Here is a 16,645-nt window from a genome sequence, read left to right on the forward strand (position 1 = left end):
ATTCACATATTTTATACTGAAGTATTAAGTGAAAAATTAAATCTTTATCAGAATAAGAATATTCTGATATTAATGACTAAAATGACATAACACTAAAATGAACAATTCCTGGAGATGGGGCAGATGCTACTAAAAATACTTATGCATACAGGTATGTTTATTATAAAACACAAATGCTATTATTTATGAAACTATGGTACAGTCTTCAACATTAAGAACAAAATGACAATTATTATAAAATTCACAACACAGTTTCACAACCTAAATGCTACGTTCCTTTAGGTTAAGTGTTTTCATATTTTTAGTTATTTATTAAAAGAAATTCTTAAATGATTAGTTGGGCTGTATAAAGAGATTTGGGATAGATGTATCATTTTAATAAGACAGGATGCATGTTTAATTTTACCTTATACATGTTTAGTGAGCAGATTTTTAAAATTTTCACTTGTTAGAGTGCTGTAAAAATTACAATTTCAGCACTCTAAATTACTACATTAGAAGGGAACATCTTTTCGTTAACTTTATTTACTGTTTTATATATATATATATATATATATATTTTTTTTAAGTACAAAAGCACATGCATTCTTGGATTAGCTCTAGGATGTTTTGCTTTATTGGAGGTTCAGAATAATTGTTTGATGGCAGTGTCATATATCTGGTGCACTAGTTTTATTGGTTCTCATTTCATGCTTTTTATATAGTTTTTAACAATTATATTAACATAGTTAAAGGCAGGGCATTTCAGGTTTTCTATACATCTTAATAGTGAGTCACTAGTATTTAGCTTCAAGCCTTATGAAAACATTACTGTGGGGACGCCTGGGTGGCGTCTGCTTTTGGCTCAGGTCGTGATCCCAGGGTCCTGGGATCGAGCCCCACGTCGGGCTCCCTGCTGAGCAGGGAGTCTGCTTCTTCCTCTCTCTCTGCCTCTCCCCCTGCTTATGCTCTCTCTCTCTCTCAAATAAATAAATAAAATCTTAAAAAGAAAAATATTACCATGGTTACCTAAGTGTACAGCGAATAGTCACCTGGTAGTCCTTGTGATCAGAGCATGTAAAACAATGCAATTTCAAAGTCAGCTTGCATATTTTGAAAAGAAAATAGAATAACCTATGTGGCATGAAATATTTAATTGAATTTTTATTGATTTATATTATGATCAAATGTGCTGAATTATTTTTGATGTGTGTTTTTTGTTTTTAGCTTTTGACATATACATATTAGTTGCTTTTGCTTCTGTCAACTTATTTCTTAAATAGATTTGGAGAAACTTTTTTTAAATGATAAATATTCAGTCAGCATCAGTTGAAAAGGAAAGTGTAAGCTTTATTATAGAAGTGATAATATTGGATATGAGAGATTAGCTTACTTCTATTTTAACTGTAGTTAAAACAGTAGTAGTAGAAAACTGAGTGAGGAGCATTTTTCTCGCTTATTTGTAGAGTAACAAATGATTAAAAATTATGTAAGTAATTCCATTTGGGTAATTTACAGTTGTTAGATTTGACAATAAAAATCCATGAAAGGAGCAAAGTTTATGGTTTTAGGATGGAAGGAATTTCTCAAAGAAATACAAAACATACTTTGCCCTTGATGTTGCAGAACCATTGAAATAAGTGCCTTAACTTCTGTTTACTTTTTATTTTTCAAACAAATATTATGGGCTTTTTCCTTTCTGTAAGAAGATTTTGGTATCTTTTTCCTCATCATTAAGCACAGAGGAAGACTCCTCACTATGCTACTTTCAGTATTAACTTTAATTCATTAATAAGCAAATCTTTGGTAAGGGTACCAGTGGGATTTCTAGCCTGCTAAATTTATTGAGCTTCCCAAATGCCAAACAGTCCAACAAATAAAACTTAATTGATAAGGTATATGATATTGACTCTGTGCTAGTTTATATTTTTTTCCAACTTTGGCACCTATAACTTGGTGCTTTTTGTTAGACCAGTAGGATTTTACAGCCTAGGGAGTATGCATTGTACTTCAGAACTAACTTTTTTCTTCATTACTTTTTGTGTACATAGACGAGGATAGACATATATAAAAACAGCATGTTTTTTCAGGACATTAACCCAAACCGCCAGTAGCCTCACTGTGGTGGCCCTCTTCCATGTACTCCAGATCGACTCAAGGAGAAGCAGAAATGGAGGTCAAAGTGTGTTACAAGTTGGGGCTGGAAAATATGCTTTAAAAAAGTAGGTTATTGGGCGCCTGGGTGGCTCAGTCGTTAAGCGTCTGCCTTCAGCTCAGGTCATGATCCCAGGGTCCTGGGATCGAGTCCCACATCGGGCTCCCTGCTCGGCAGGAAGCCTGCTTCTCGCTCTCCCACTCCCCCTGCTTGTGTTCCTGCTCTCGCTATCTCTCTCTCTGTCAAATAAATAAATAAAATCTTTAAAAAAAAAAAAGTAGGTTATTAATTTCTTGAAGGGCACAGTGAATAGCCATCTTACTAAACTGTTTTGTTTTTGAAAAATCACTTGTTTTTTTGTCCTTTCTATTTTTGAACTGTTAAAACATTGCCTTTAGTGGATAGATAAAAGCAGTGCCTCTCTTTATAAAATTGATGGGGTTTCTAAAAGTTCTATGTAAGTCAATCTTTTTGGTAAATTTATTTTAAATGCATGAATATTTAAAGATCACATGTTATGGATTATTCTGTATATTTAAGAACCTTTTGTAAAGCAAATAACTACTTCCTAATTTACATCCCAATATATTCTTTCTTCATTTGTCCACTTTTTAAAATATATAGGCTCTATTGTTGCTATTTGCTAATAGTTTTAGATCCCAATATGTATTGAAATTACAATTTTTGAAAAGTTGCAAGTAAAATTGAACAATTTCTTATTAAAATAATAACTCATTATTAACTTTTTGAATGTTTAGAGTTAACACTTTAAATAAAATTAGATGTGAAACTTGCAAAGAATATATTTGACTCAACTATTTTCCATCCATTAAGGTTTCTAAACATTATACTTACTTGTTTTCTGTAATAAAAAGGGTCATTTAAGCACCAGATTTGCCAAATTTACCATAAGGTCATCTTTGAATTGTTTGCTTATGTCCCTTAGAATTGACAACATTTTGCCTGACTTCTGTAATCCTGTGTGCAGTTCTATGAGAGATACCCTGAACATCTGGCCACAATATTTAGTGGATTAATGGTATCAGATAGAAACATGCATTCCAAACTTCTAATCTGAAATATCTCATGAATAACTTTTTTATATTTTAAGTTAATAGCTTTGTACAGCTATTTAGCAAAGGTGAATATAGCTGCTTTTATGTATGTTGACTTCTGAATCATATCTGTAACAATGTATAACAGATTAAATGTGTTCCTCCTGTACTAAAGTTCTGTCTTTGCAAAAGAATAAAAGTTAATTTCAATAAATATAAATCCTTTAAGAGTTGGGTTATAAACTAGTTTACTTCAGATTTTGTAACATTAAATGTACTTTTATCAATAATGAAATTATTTATTTCATGCTTAATTACACTCCTTGTTTCTATAATAAAACTTCTTAGAATTTTAAATTGTCTTTTATTTATATATGTATCTTTTTTGTTATAGCTTTAATGAGACATAATTTATATACCATTCAGTTCACCCATTTAAAGTTTACAATTTGACAGTTTTTAGTATATTGAGTTGTACAGTTATCACCATGATTAATTTTAGAACATTTTTATCACCCCAGAAAGAAACCCCATACCTTTTGGCTGTCATCCTTAGGCAACTCTTACTAATATACTGTCTGTGTCTATATTTGCCTATTCTGGACATTTCACATAGATGGATTCATGATATATGGTCTTTTGTGACTGGCTTCTTTCATTTAGCATAACGTTTTCAAAGTTCATTCATGTTGTTGTATGTATCTTTTTTTATCGCCAAATAATATTCCATTGTATGGATGTACCACATTTTGTTTATCCATTCATCATGGTGGATGTTTGGGTTTCCACTTTTTGGCTATTATGAACAATTCTGCTATGAACACTTGTGTACAAATTTTGGGGTGGATATAGGTTTTCATTTTTCTTGAATATATGTCTAGGAGTAGAATTTCTGGGTTATATGGTATCTATGGTAACTGAGGAACTGCCAGACTGGTTTTCAAAATGGCTGTACCGCTTTAACAATCCCTGCAACAAATATGAGGTTTCCAGTTTCTCCCTATCCTTGTCAACACTTGCTTATTACCTTGCTTCTTGATTGTAGCCATCCTAGTGGATGTGAGTGGTATATTACCACATTTCAATTATGGCTAATGATGTTGAGCATCTTTTTATGTGCTTACTGGCCATTTGTATATTTTCTTTGAAGTAATGTTCATTCAAATTATTTGCCCATTTTTTTCAAAAATTGGGTTGTCTTTATTATTGAATTGTAAAGGTCTTTATATATTCTAGATATAAGTTGATCATAAGATACACGATTTGAGGGGCGCCTGGGTGGCTCAGTCATTAAGCGTCTGCCTTTGGCTCAGGTCATGGGCCCAGGGTCCTGGGATCGAGCCCCACATTGGGCTCCCTGCTCGACAGGAAGCTCACTTCTCCCTCTCCCACTCCCTCTGCTTGTGTTCCCTCTCTTGCTGTGCCTCTGTCAAATAAATAAAATCTTAAAAAAAAAAAGATATATGATTTGGAAATACTTCTTTCCATTGTTTGGGTTTGATTCACTTCCTTGGTAGTGTCCTTTGAAGCACAAATGCTTTTAATTTTGATTTTATTGTTAATCACATTTGATGTTATTTTTTTTTTACATTTGATGGTATTGATAGAGCATTTTATTTTTTTTAATTTTTTTTAAGTATAGAGAGATTTTTAATGAATTCAAAGACAAAAGATATAATTTATCAGTAAATCCAAGAACTGTTTCTTTAAACACAACATTCCAATATGAATGAAAATGACAAAAAGCTAATCCCATCATGACAAAAGACAGAAAATAAAAATAAATTTTTTTATTGTTATGTTAATCCCCATACATTACATCATTAGTTTTAGATGTAGTGTTCCATGATTCATTGTTTGTGCATAACACCCAGTGCTCCATGCAGAACGTGCCCTCTTTAATACCCATCACCAGGCTAACCCATCCCCCCACCCCCCTCCCCTCTAGAACCCTCAGTTTGTTTCTCAGAGTCCATCGTCTCTCATGGTTCGTCTACCCCTCCGATTCCCCCCCCTTCATTCTTCCCCTCCTGCTATCTTTTTTTTTCCCCTTAACATATATTGTGATAGAGCATTTTAAAAAAATACTTATTTTAGAGAGCAGAGGGGGAGGGGCCAAGGGAGAGGGAGAGAGAGAACCTCAAGCAGACTCTATGTTGAGCTCGGAGCCCCATGCAGGACTTGACCTCGGACCCTGAGATCATGGCCTGAGCTGAAATCAAGAGTTGGACGCTCAACCGACTGAACCACCCAGGCACCCTGATATAGCATTTTTACTATGATGTGTTTGAAGTAGATCTGCATGTATCCTACTTGGGGTTTGTTGAGCTTCTTGGTTATATACATTAAGAATTTGCTTTAAATCCAATTTGCAACTTCTTATATTCCTATGATACATATGTTGGTGTGTTTAATGGTAACCCATATTTCTCTTAGGCTCTGTTCAATTTTCTTCATTTTTTTCCTTTGTTCTTTGAATTGCATAATCTCTATCAATCTATCTTCAAGTTTGCAAATTCTGTCAGTTCAAATCTACTTTTGAGCCTTTCAAAATTTCCATTTGTGTGTGTGGGGGGGGTGGGTGTATGCGTGTGCACTGCGTCTATACCATTTTTATCTCTATTGATGTTCTCCGCTTATAGTAACTGTGGTTAATAGTCTCCCTGCCATCCCCTGGAGCTTGTTATTATAGTTGGCTTCTTTATTTCCTTAGTTTTGGCTGTACTATTTTAGTGATGTCTGTTTCCTCCGCATTATGGCGCCTCTGATGTCAGTCCTCAGACATCACTGCCTTGAGCATGTACACAGTCACCCTGGGGTGACAGTGGTTTTAACAGGGCTCCTTACTGTCTCTTTCCTTGATCTTATTCAGCTGTGAAACTCTACTAGCTAGCCCTTGATTGTTCTGTTGTTTTCAACAATCCCCTGGGGCATAAATTGCGCCACAACCTGATCCAATTAAATCCTGTCTGAAGGGGTAGCTTTGGCAGGGGACAGCCAATGATTGTGGTTCGTTCTAATGCCAAGAGGGCTCTTCTTTGCTGTCTCTTTCCCTGCTTGCCTCTGGTAAACTATATGGGCTATGATTTAGCTTGTATCTTTTATGAAGCTACCAGCTTCTTCTTAATTGCTTTCCACCAAAATCTTTGTTGTTTTGAGTACCCTTAAGCTTGAACTTCCCTACACTCTGTTTCAAATAAAGGCACTTCTTTTGGAGATACCTGTGGAGCTCTCTGTTTCACATCCTGGTTTTCTCTGTAGACAAAAATCACTGAGCCACAGCTCTGGAGCCTGGAGTGAGTTAAGGGTCTCAGTGGCCCTCCTACGTTAGGAGCAGTCTTCTGGGTAGAGATGATAGCCTCTCTGCTCTGGCCGTGGCTCTCCCAATTTGGAACCTTCACCCTACAAATTAGCTGGGAAGAGAATGACCAATGTGCCATGGCTGAGATAGAGTCTCTCCTCTTAAGAGTGGGGGCTGGTAGTGATGAGAGAAAAACTCTAAAGGCCTAGTACCCAGGGGAAACCATTTTAGATTTCCTTCTAAGTCAATACGACTGTCTGTAAACTTTGTTCAAAACCAAAAGCCTGATTTGTGGCCCAGCACATTTGCATTGTACATCTGCTTTGTGAACAAGTAGCGTAAAGGAAAACCATCTTGTCCTTGAGATATCTATTGGCCAATGTTACTAGTCCCAGTGTTCCTTTATGATAAAACTTGGGATTCATGCCTGTATGCTAATCTATAATCTTTTGAGCTTTTACAAGATGTGAAAAAGTATATGACCCTGTGAAAACTGTTCATTTTCAAGAACACTTTCTTTCTTTCTTTTTAAGATTTTAAGTAATTTCTCCACCCAACACGGGGCTCGAACCCACAACCCGGATGATCACGAGTTGCATGCTCCACTGACTGAGCCAGCCGGGTGCCCCCAGAACACTTTCTTCTCTGTGAAGAGTGTTTCCTGGGCAGCTGTCCTAACTTGGGCTCTAATAAAACTCTTTTTTCTTTCAGAGATTCTAAAAGGTTTGTTCAAGTTGTGTTGACCAGTGAAAGAAGGTAACCCCTAACCCCTTGGCCTCACTTGCTTGAAATTTAGCCTTTGCAACACATGCTGGGAGAAATGGGAAATTGTGGTGGCCTGCCTCTCCCAGGAAGGTACTGTAGCCCTTAACGGGGCACTGAGTGAGAGAGGTAGCCCTGTATTCTTGTCTGTACCCACCTGGAGTGGACTTGCTATCATGCTGAGCTGAGGGGCGGGGGTGAGGAGGTAGATAGCGGTTCAAATGCCACATGAGTTCAAATGCTATAGACTGTGGCTGTTCTTACCGAGTTGTTTTTTTTTTTTTTTCTTACCGAGTTTTAGTAGATTTTTTTGAATAAATATTTCTTCACTTGCCATATGCCCTTAGGTCAATTTCCAGAGATTTTTAAATGGTTGTTTTTTAAAAAAAATAATTGTCACCAGCTAGGCTTGTTTCATGGGAGCTCCTCACACTGCTGTTCCAGATGTGGGACTGTGTATATGAACTTTAAGGCTATTGGTGACTGGAGAAAAATTTAGCAGATCATTTACAGTAATAACTAGTTGGCTTGCTTTTTGGTAATCTCATTGGTAAGGAAATAGAATTAATTAACAGTTATTACTTACCTGAAAAATTATGACTAGGGCTATCGAAATGAGGGACTGGCTATTTGCAAATCTGATAAACTAAATGTCAAAGCAATGAAAAATGGGCTCAAGTAACTGCTGCAAATATTCAGTTATCATCCTATTTAGTGGTTTTTATAACCACAGTGACAAAATAGAGTGAAATTAGGGTAATGTTTACCCCATAGGATAATCGGTGAGAAATAAAAATTTGATACTAAGTAAAACATTTTCAATTCCTGCCAGGTAGCAAGTGTTTTGTAAATTTAAGCTATTATTATCCGAATATCAAGTTCTGGTCCAGTGCCTGATACATAGCAATGTTAGCACTTTCACGGCTCCTAGTCAATATTATCTTTTAAGATCATTGAATAGGGGCGCCTGGGTGGCTCAGTCGTTAAGCGTCTGCCTTCGGCTCAGGTCAGGATCCCAGGGTCCTGGGATCGCGTTCCACATCGGGCTCCCTGCTCAGCAGGAAGCCTGCTTCTCCCTCTCCCACTTGCCCTGCTTGTGTTCCTGCTCTCGCTATCTCTCTCTCTGTCAAATAAATAAAAAAAAATTAAAAAAAAATAAAATAAAATAATTGAATAGGGGCACCTGGGTGGCTCAGTGGGTTAAACGTCTGCCTTTGGCTCAGGTCATGATCTTGGGGTCCTGGGATCGAGCCCCACGTCGGGCTCCCTGCTCAGGGGGGAGTCTGCTTCTCCTTCTGCACCTCCCCCTCCTTGCCCTCTCTCTCTCTCTCAAATAAATAAAATCTTTTTAAAAACAAAATCATTGGATATTGTATTAGAAATTAATTCTGCAAAAGTTAACCCCAAGGGTTGGCTTATTAAATGAAATCTAAGTATATTGGACAAAGAAACTAGCAATAATAATAAATCCATCAAAGACATTCTCCATTTTTGTTACAGTATTTTTGATCTCTAGTATTTCTTTTGTTTTTTTCTTGGGGTTTCCATCTCTCTGCTTACATTGCTCATCTGTTCTTGCATGCTGTCTATCCATTAGAGCCCTTAGCATATTAATCATAGTTGTTTTAAATTCCTTTAAATTATGGATAATTCCAATATCCCTGCTCTGTCTGGTTCTGATGCTTGCTCTGTCACTTCAAACAGTGCTGTTTGCCTTTTAGTATGTCTTGTAATTTTTTTCTTGATAGGCAGGCATACTCTGGGTAAAAGGAATTGCTATAAATAGGTTTTTAGTAATGTAGTGGTAAGGTGTCGGGGAGGGGGAAGCATGCTGCAGTCCTGTGATCTGGTCCTGGACTCTTAGTGAGCCCATGCCTCTAGACTGTGGACTTCACTAGTGCTCCTCATTCTTCTCCCTGTAGGTGGGACAGGATGGCCAGCATGGGCTAGGGTTGGATATTTACCTTCTCCCAGGTCAGTTAGACTCTGATGAAGCCCTAACTGTTAAGCTCTGGTTAAATAGTTTCTCCTTAGGGCAGAATTCTTTGTATAATTTTGGATAGCAGTGCTTCATCCAATATATCTTTTGCAAATATTTTCTCCCAGTCTGTGGCTTGTCTTCCCATTTTCTTGATATTGCCTTTCACAGAATAGAAGTTTTTAATTTCAGTGAAGTTCAGCTTATCAGCTATTACTTTCATGGATTGTGCCTTTGGTAGTTTATCTAAAAAGTCATCACCATATCCAAGGTCATCTAGATGCTCTCCTATGTTATCTTCTAGATGTTTTATAATTTTGTGTTTTACACTTAGGCCTATGATCAATTTCAAGTTAATTTTTGTGAAGTATGTAAGGTCTGTGTCTAGATTTGGTTATTTGTTTGTTTGTTGCATGTGGATGTTCCAGCACCATTTGTTGAAACGACTATCTTTGCTCTATTGAATTGTCTTTGCTCCTTTGTCAAAGATGAGTTGACTGTATAGATGTGGGTCTCTATTCTGTCCCATTGACCTATTTGTCTATTCTTTCACCAGTACCACCCTGTCTTAACTACTATAGCTTTATAGCCTTAAGGGGCTTTCAGGAAGACTGAGAAAAAGGTACCCAGGAAAAACAAGAATCACACCATGACACTATTTAGAACAAATCTTACTACCTTAGGTCACATGCAGAGCTCTAGACAGGAATCAAAGAATGTAGACTTTAGCTTTCCTGCAGAAAAGAAGCCAATAGTAGGTCATTGGGATGAATAATGATGAGTCAGTTTATTATATATGCCACAAGGATGATCCAATTTTAAAAAATTATGCCTACAGTTGAATAGAAAAAAGACCGGAAGGATATGTAGGCTTTCCTTGCTTTAACATACACTGATGTCAGCTACCATGGTTTAGTTAACACCAGTCCTCCAGCAACACAGTTCAAATTTTAGTTATCATGGTATAGTAACTGTACTCACATAAAGTACAAACTTCACTGCCAGCTCTTCAGTCCACAAGGCACTATGTACATAACAGATTCAAAATCTGTGATTGGTAACTGCACATCTGTTTTCCAGTTCACACACAGACAGCAAAGCGGGTGATGATGTCACCTCCGTATCTGCCAGTGAGTGATTAACCCAAGTGACATTTTACAAAAATGGGTAATTGAAAGAAGGAATTAGCCAAACAAAGATAAAAGTGCACCAAAGAAACAAAAAGTGATGTTTGAATGAATTTTGAACCAAAGGTAAATAAAGTTATAGAATAAATACCTGACCATGGGTATACCAACACTGCCACTGTTCAGAGATTCTGGATATGCTGCTGCCAAAGGAGCTTTGTGAATGTATCGATATAAGAAAAGATGGAGATGTCCCAGAGGAAGTCACACTAACAAAAAACTTAAGATTAAAGGAATTCTCAGAGATATTTCATGACATCGGAAACCAAAAGGTAAAATTGTGAAAGCTGATCCGAGCTTAGAAAGGGTTATGAGAATTTGCCAAAACAGAGAATACATGCTTGCTCTGTATCACGAGTCATATGATGAGAAGAAGGCAGGCACTGTTGAAACTACCTTTGGTAAGTTTTTTATGGAGAAATAAAATACTTTAATACCCAAAGTTTTTCATGTTTAAATTATAATATACTAAATATTACTTCTTCCATTCTTTTACTTCCATGTTCACTTATAACGACCAGTTAGAGAGTTTTTTAATGCTTTGACAAAATTTTTCAAAGCTTTAAAATTTAGAGGCGCTGGGGGGCTCAGTTGGTTAAGCTTCCGACTCTTGGTTTCAGCTCAGGTCATGATCGCACGGTTGTGAGATTGAGCCCCATGTTGGGCTCTACGCTTAGCAGAGAATCTGCTTGAAGAGTCTCTCCCTCTGCCTCTCCCCCCACTCTTGCATGCACGCAACCTCTCTCTCTCAAATAAATAAATCTTTTTAAAAAGTTTTAAAATTTAAAGATCATGGAACAATAGTAACAGTTTCCATTGATTAGCGAGATCATTTTTGCATCATTTCAGCTTGCATGGTCATTTCTATGGTTCTGCACTACTGTACAAAGCAAAGACTGCTTGTATAGCAGAATGTTGAGATAATGGTAGGGTGGTAGAATTATTGGCAATTTGTAATTTATTCTATTTGTTTGTATTTTCTAAATTTAATTCCATAAACATGGATTGATTTTGTAATTTATTTTTATTTTTTTATTCTGTAATTTAAAAAAGCAACAAAACATTATAAAAATTTTAGAAGAATAAAACTATAATATTGCTGCAGATATAAATAATTGAAAATGCCCGTTAAGTCTTTTTTGGGAGGGGGCATGGGGAGGAGGCTCTGAGGAACTAACACCGATCTTTTGTGGTTAAATACTATCAATATAATGGAAACATATCATGATTGGTTAAACCTCATTGTCTAAAAAAAAAAAGCAGAATCAACAGCCCAATATTTTAATTGAAAAATCAATGTGAACTGATTATGCAGCTCAGTTACTACCGAAAGTGGCAGTAGCAGCAACAGTTTGATTCAGCACCATTTCTTAAGTGTACCCATTTCATCCAGATTTGTTTTTTTTTTTTTTTTAAGTAATCTCTACTCCCAAGGTGAGGCTCAAACTTTTACAACCCCAAGATCAAGAGTCGCACGTTCCACCAACTGAGCCAGCTAGGCTCCCCTCATCCCGATTTGGTTTTTTAAAATGTTTTCTGCAACAAAAGAATAAAGACTTGTGGTAGTTAATTCCACATCTCGAGACAGGGGAAAAAATCTAGATGGAGCTAGAATGGTATCACCTAATAGAAATACAAGTCAGCTCAAATTATGACCGTTTGAACATCAGTAAGAAAATAGTAAATATAGTAAGTTGAAATACATTGAGTCTATGATAGGCCAAAGTTCATCATGATCCTCAAATGGGAAAGTTAATACAAAGTGTACGATTTGGTGGTTGTGATATGAAAGAAGGATAGATACAACAGAATGTGATGGTAGTAGCATATCCTTTGTTGTTGTTTAAATAAGTAAGGGACTGTTAATACACAGGTAGTTCACTTCTATTAAGTTTATGACTCTCATGTATAAATATATACTCATTCTCTGTGTTAAGAAGGATGAGTCTAGGGCGCCTGGGTGGCTCAGTCGGTTGAGCGACTGCCTTCGGCTCAGGTCATGATCCTGGAGTCCCGGGATCGAGTCCCGCATCGGGCTCCCTGCTCGGCGGGGAGTCTGCCTCTCCCTCTGACCCTCCCCCCCTCATGTGCTCTCTCTCATTCTCTCTCGAATAAATGAATAAAATCTTTAAAAAAAAAAAAAAAAAAGAAGGATGAGTCTACCCTATGACCAGCAATTTCACCATTAGGTATTTACCCCAAAGATACAAATGTAGTGATCCCAAGGGGCACCTGCACCCCAATGTTTATAGCAGCAATGTCCACAATAGACAAACTATGGAAAGAGCCCAGGTGTCCATCGACAGATGAACGGATAAAGAAGAGGGGGAATATATATATATATATATATATATATATACATATATATATATATATTCCATTGTATATATATATATACAATGGAATACTACTCAGCCATAAAAAATTGAAATCTTGCCATTTGCAATGACATGGATGGAACTAGAGGTATTATGCTTAACGAAATAAGTCAATCGAAGAAAGATAATATCATATGATCTCACTCATATGTGGAATTTAAGAAACAAAACAGATGTTGATGGGGAAGAGAGGACAAAATTAAGACAAAATCAGAGAGGGAGACAAACTAAGAGGCTCTTTTTTTTTTTAAGATTTTATTTATTTGACAGAGAGACATAGCAAGAGCAGGAACACAAGCAGGGGGAGGGGAGAGGGAGAAGCAGGCTACCCGCTGAGCAGGGAGCCTGATGTGGGGCTCGATCCCAAGACCCTGGGATCAGGACCTGAGCTGAAGGCAGATGCACAACAGACTGAGCCACCCAGGTGCCCCAAGAGACTCTTAATCATAGGAAACAAACAGAGTTGCTGGAGGGGAGAGGGTGGGGTGATGGGGTAACTGGGTGTTGGACATTAAGGAGAGCACATGATGTAATGAACACTAGGTATTATATAAGACTGATGAATCACTGACCTCTACCTCTGAAACCAATAATACATTGTGTGTTAATTGAATTTAAATAAAAAAATAAAATAAAATTTTTTAAAAAGAAGGATGAGGGGTGCCTGGGTGCCTCAGTCTGTTGAGTGTCTGCCTTTGGCTCAGGTCATGATCTCAGGGTCCTGGGATCGAGCCCCGTGTTGGGCTCCCTGCTCAACATGGGTCCTGCTTCTCCTTCTCCCTCTGCTGCTCCCCCAGCTTGTGCTCTGTCAAATGAAGGATAAAATCTTAAAAAAAGAAAGGTGAGTATGAGGAACTAGAGAAACTCAAGATCATAATTCAATGATTCTAAAGTGCATATTGTTCCACATTTTAACATCTCTAAAAGTGGCATGTATCTTATAATAAATGATGTCATAGATTTGATATGTAAATTAATCCCAGAAAAAAACAGAACCCACATCAAGAGAAGGAAACACTGGGGCACCTGGGTAGCTCAGTCGGTTAAGCTTCTGCTTTCAGCTGAGGTCATGATCCCAGGGTCTTGGGATAGAGCCCCGCATTGGGCTCCCTGCTCAGTGGGAAGCCTGCTCCTCCCTCTGCCTGCCACTCCCCCTGCTTGTGCTCTCTCTCCCTCTCTCTCTGGCAAATAAATGAATAAAATCTTTTAAAAGAAAAAAAGAGGGAGAGAAGGAAGCACCGATCAGCACTGATGGTCACAAAAAGAAGGCATTGTTCCAAGATGATGGCTCAGCCAATGTCCTCAAGAGGGCGCTAACTGTGACAAATTGAGTCCATCACCCAGGAGGGGAAATCTCTAGATAACCCTAAAGACCATGAGATATTATTGAGGCATAAATAACTTTACAGTAATGCAAACAATACCCCAGAATGGTGGATAGTGCAAAGTTTATTGGAAACATCTCATTTCAAGGAAGATATCAGTTTGTGTAAATAAATACATGATTATATGTGTGTGTGTGTGTGTGTGTACACACACACACGTAGCTACATATATCCTATGATAAAGGTATTAAGCTTAAAAGTCTTATGAGCAAGCAAAGGTCAAATATAAAAATGGACCCAGCCAGTTGATTGTAGCTTGCATTTGAATCATCTGAAGAAAGGTAACTAAGGGGCGCCTGGGTGGCTCAGTCGTTAAGCATCTGCCTTCGGCTCAGGTCCTGGGATCGAGCCCTGCATTGAGCCCTGCATCGAGCCCCACATCGGGCTCCCTGCTCCTCGGAAAGCCGGAAAGCCTGTCTCTCCCTCTGCCACTCCCCCTGCTTGTGTTCCCTCTCTTGCTGTGTCTCTCTCTGTCAAATAAATATATAAATAAAATCTTCAAAAAAAAAAATAAAGAAAAAAAGGTAACTAAGTCTGAGTCCCATCCCCAAACCTGTGAGCTCCCTTTTCCTTCTGTGTGTTCAGGTGTCTATAACCCTAAAAGGGTATGGAAATCAGTGTTACTATACCTCAGCAAAGTAGCAACACAACTATTGTAACCCTAGGAAGGCATTTGAACAAATACAGGGGGAAAATGAAGAAGTTAATTAGAAGAATGTTAATATTTTATTTTATTTTATTTTTTTAAGATTTTATTTATTTGACAGAGAGATAGATAGAGCACAAGTGGGCAGAGCGGCAGGCAGAGGCAGAGGGAACAGACTCCCTGCTGAGCAGGGAGCCAGACATGGGACTCGATCCCAGGACCCTGGGATCATGACCTGAGCCGAAGGCAGATGCTTAACCACTGAGCCATCCAGGCGCCCGAATGTTAATATTTTAGATTAAAGTATAAGAAGTAATACATTTTGTAATTCTTGTATGATTGGACTGCTTTTTAATGTATTTGAATCAGCCACACTAAATTTGTTAATTGTAGTTCACATTCTTTACAAGACTAAATTGTAACTAATGTTTAAGTATTTTTAAAAAATTGACTTTTGAACATGTGTTTATTAGATATATAGATTTAACTATGGGAGCAACAAACGAAGCACAAATAGTAGTGAATGCTCCCCTGCAAGCACAGGAAATCCTTGGGAGACAGAGAATTGTAGCCACAGGTACATGGAAGGGATTAGTACTCTCAGTAGCCCCTTAAATCAAAGGACACTTGTGAGCAGACTATATGTGACATGCATTGGAGAATGAGACCACATTAAATCCTTTTAGGACAAGGTGGACGAATGAATGAATGAACTTCGTAAATTGTATGCACTGGTAATTGAAGAAGATGACTGAGCTTTTATAAAATTGTACAGTTCTGGTCAGAATAATTTTTCCAAAAATCCCAAATGCCCAAAGGAACACAACATAGCCTATAATAGTAAATTAGCTCATTTTATAGCTGAGACTGATTAATTCCTGCCCTTGCTACAAAACTCATGATGGTATTCAAACATTCTTCTTTCCTTTAGTTATAAAAGATTTCTCTCAGAAGATGCTGGTCCTTAGTAACTACTGTGCATACTGTGGATCCTAATGGCGATGGCATGTCAGAAAGGTCAAGAAAAGGGATTAAGAATGAGGGCAGGGACACCTGGGTGGCTGAGTTGGTTGAGTGTCCAACTCGTGATTTTGGCTCAGGTCATGATCTCAGGGTTGTGCAATCGAGCCCCGCATTGGGCTCCATACTCAGGGTGGAGTCTGCTTGTCCCTCTCTCTGTCCTCCCCCTGCTCTTTCTCCCTCTCTCTTCCTCAAATGAATAAATAAATAAAATCTCTATTCAAAAAAAAAGAAGAGGGGCGCCTGGGTGGCTCAGTCCGTTGAGTGTCTGACTTCTCAATGATCTCAGGGTCCTGGGATCAAGCCCCACGTCCACCCTCTGCCCCTCCCCCCACTCATGCTCACTTGCACTCTCTCACTCTCTCTCAAATAAATGAATAAAATATTTTTAAAAAAAGAATGAGGGCAGAACACAGTCATATCCACAATTTTATTTGAGCCTGATGACAACTCTATGAAGGTCATTGTTATCCTCATTTAGAAATGACAAAACAGAGGTTCAGAGAGATTGATTTGCTCAAGTTTCCACAGCTGTGCCAGAGCTGAATCCAGCTATCCTGTTTAATGTTCTCTGTTCTGTACCATTCCATGTGGAAAACTCAGGATTTAGCTTGAGTCTCAACAAATGTTTCTCAACTTCTTGTTCTTCTTATGGCCCCCTAGGAAGCCTTTTTAGAGATCTTTTTTGGAATGGTCTCCCCCATAAACTGTATATCTGTTTATGTACTAAAAGTATATTGTGATTTTTACGTAAAAAAAGAACCTGGCACCCCTCCAAGGACCAGTTCTCACCCCTTTG

The 16,645-nt window shown here is 37.8% G+C and overlaps 1 long non-coding RNA gene across 1 annotated transcript; it reads left to right on the forward strand.

The window, feature by feature from the left end:
- Nucleotides 1-924: 924 nt before the first annotated feature.
- On the forward strand, nt 925-3,191 carry LOC123324567. The gene is made up of 2 exons (XR_006539895.1): nt 925-2,205; nt 2,416-3,191. It is a non-coding gene; the product is annotated as an uncharacterized LOC123324567 (long non-coding RNA).
- The last annotated feature ends 13,454 nt before the right edge of the window (nt 3,192-16,645 follow it).

This window comes from Neomonachus schauinslandi, chromosome 4 (assembly GCF_002201575.2).
Source record: "Neomonachus schauinslandi chromosome 4, ASM220157v2, whole genome shotgun sequence".
NCBI classification, from domain to species: domain Eukaryota; kingdom Metazoa; phylum Chordata; class Mammalia; order Carnivora; family Phocidae; genus Neomonachus; species Neomonachus schauinslandi.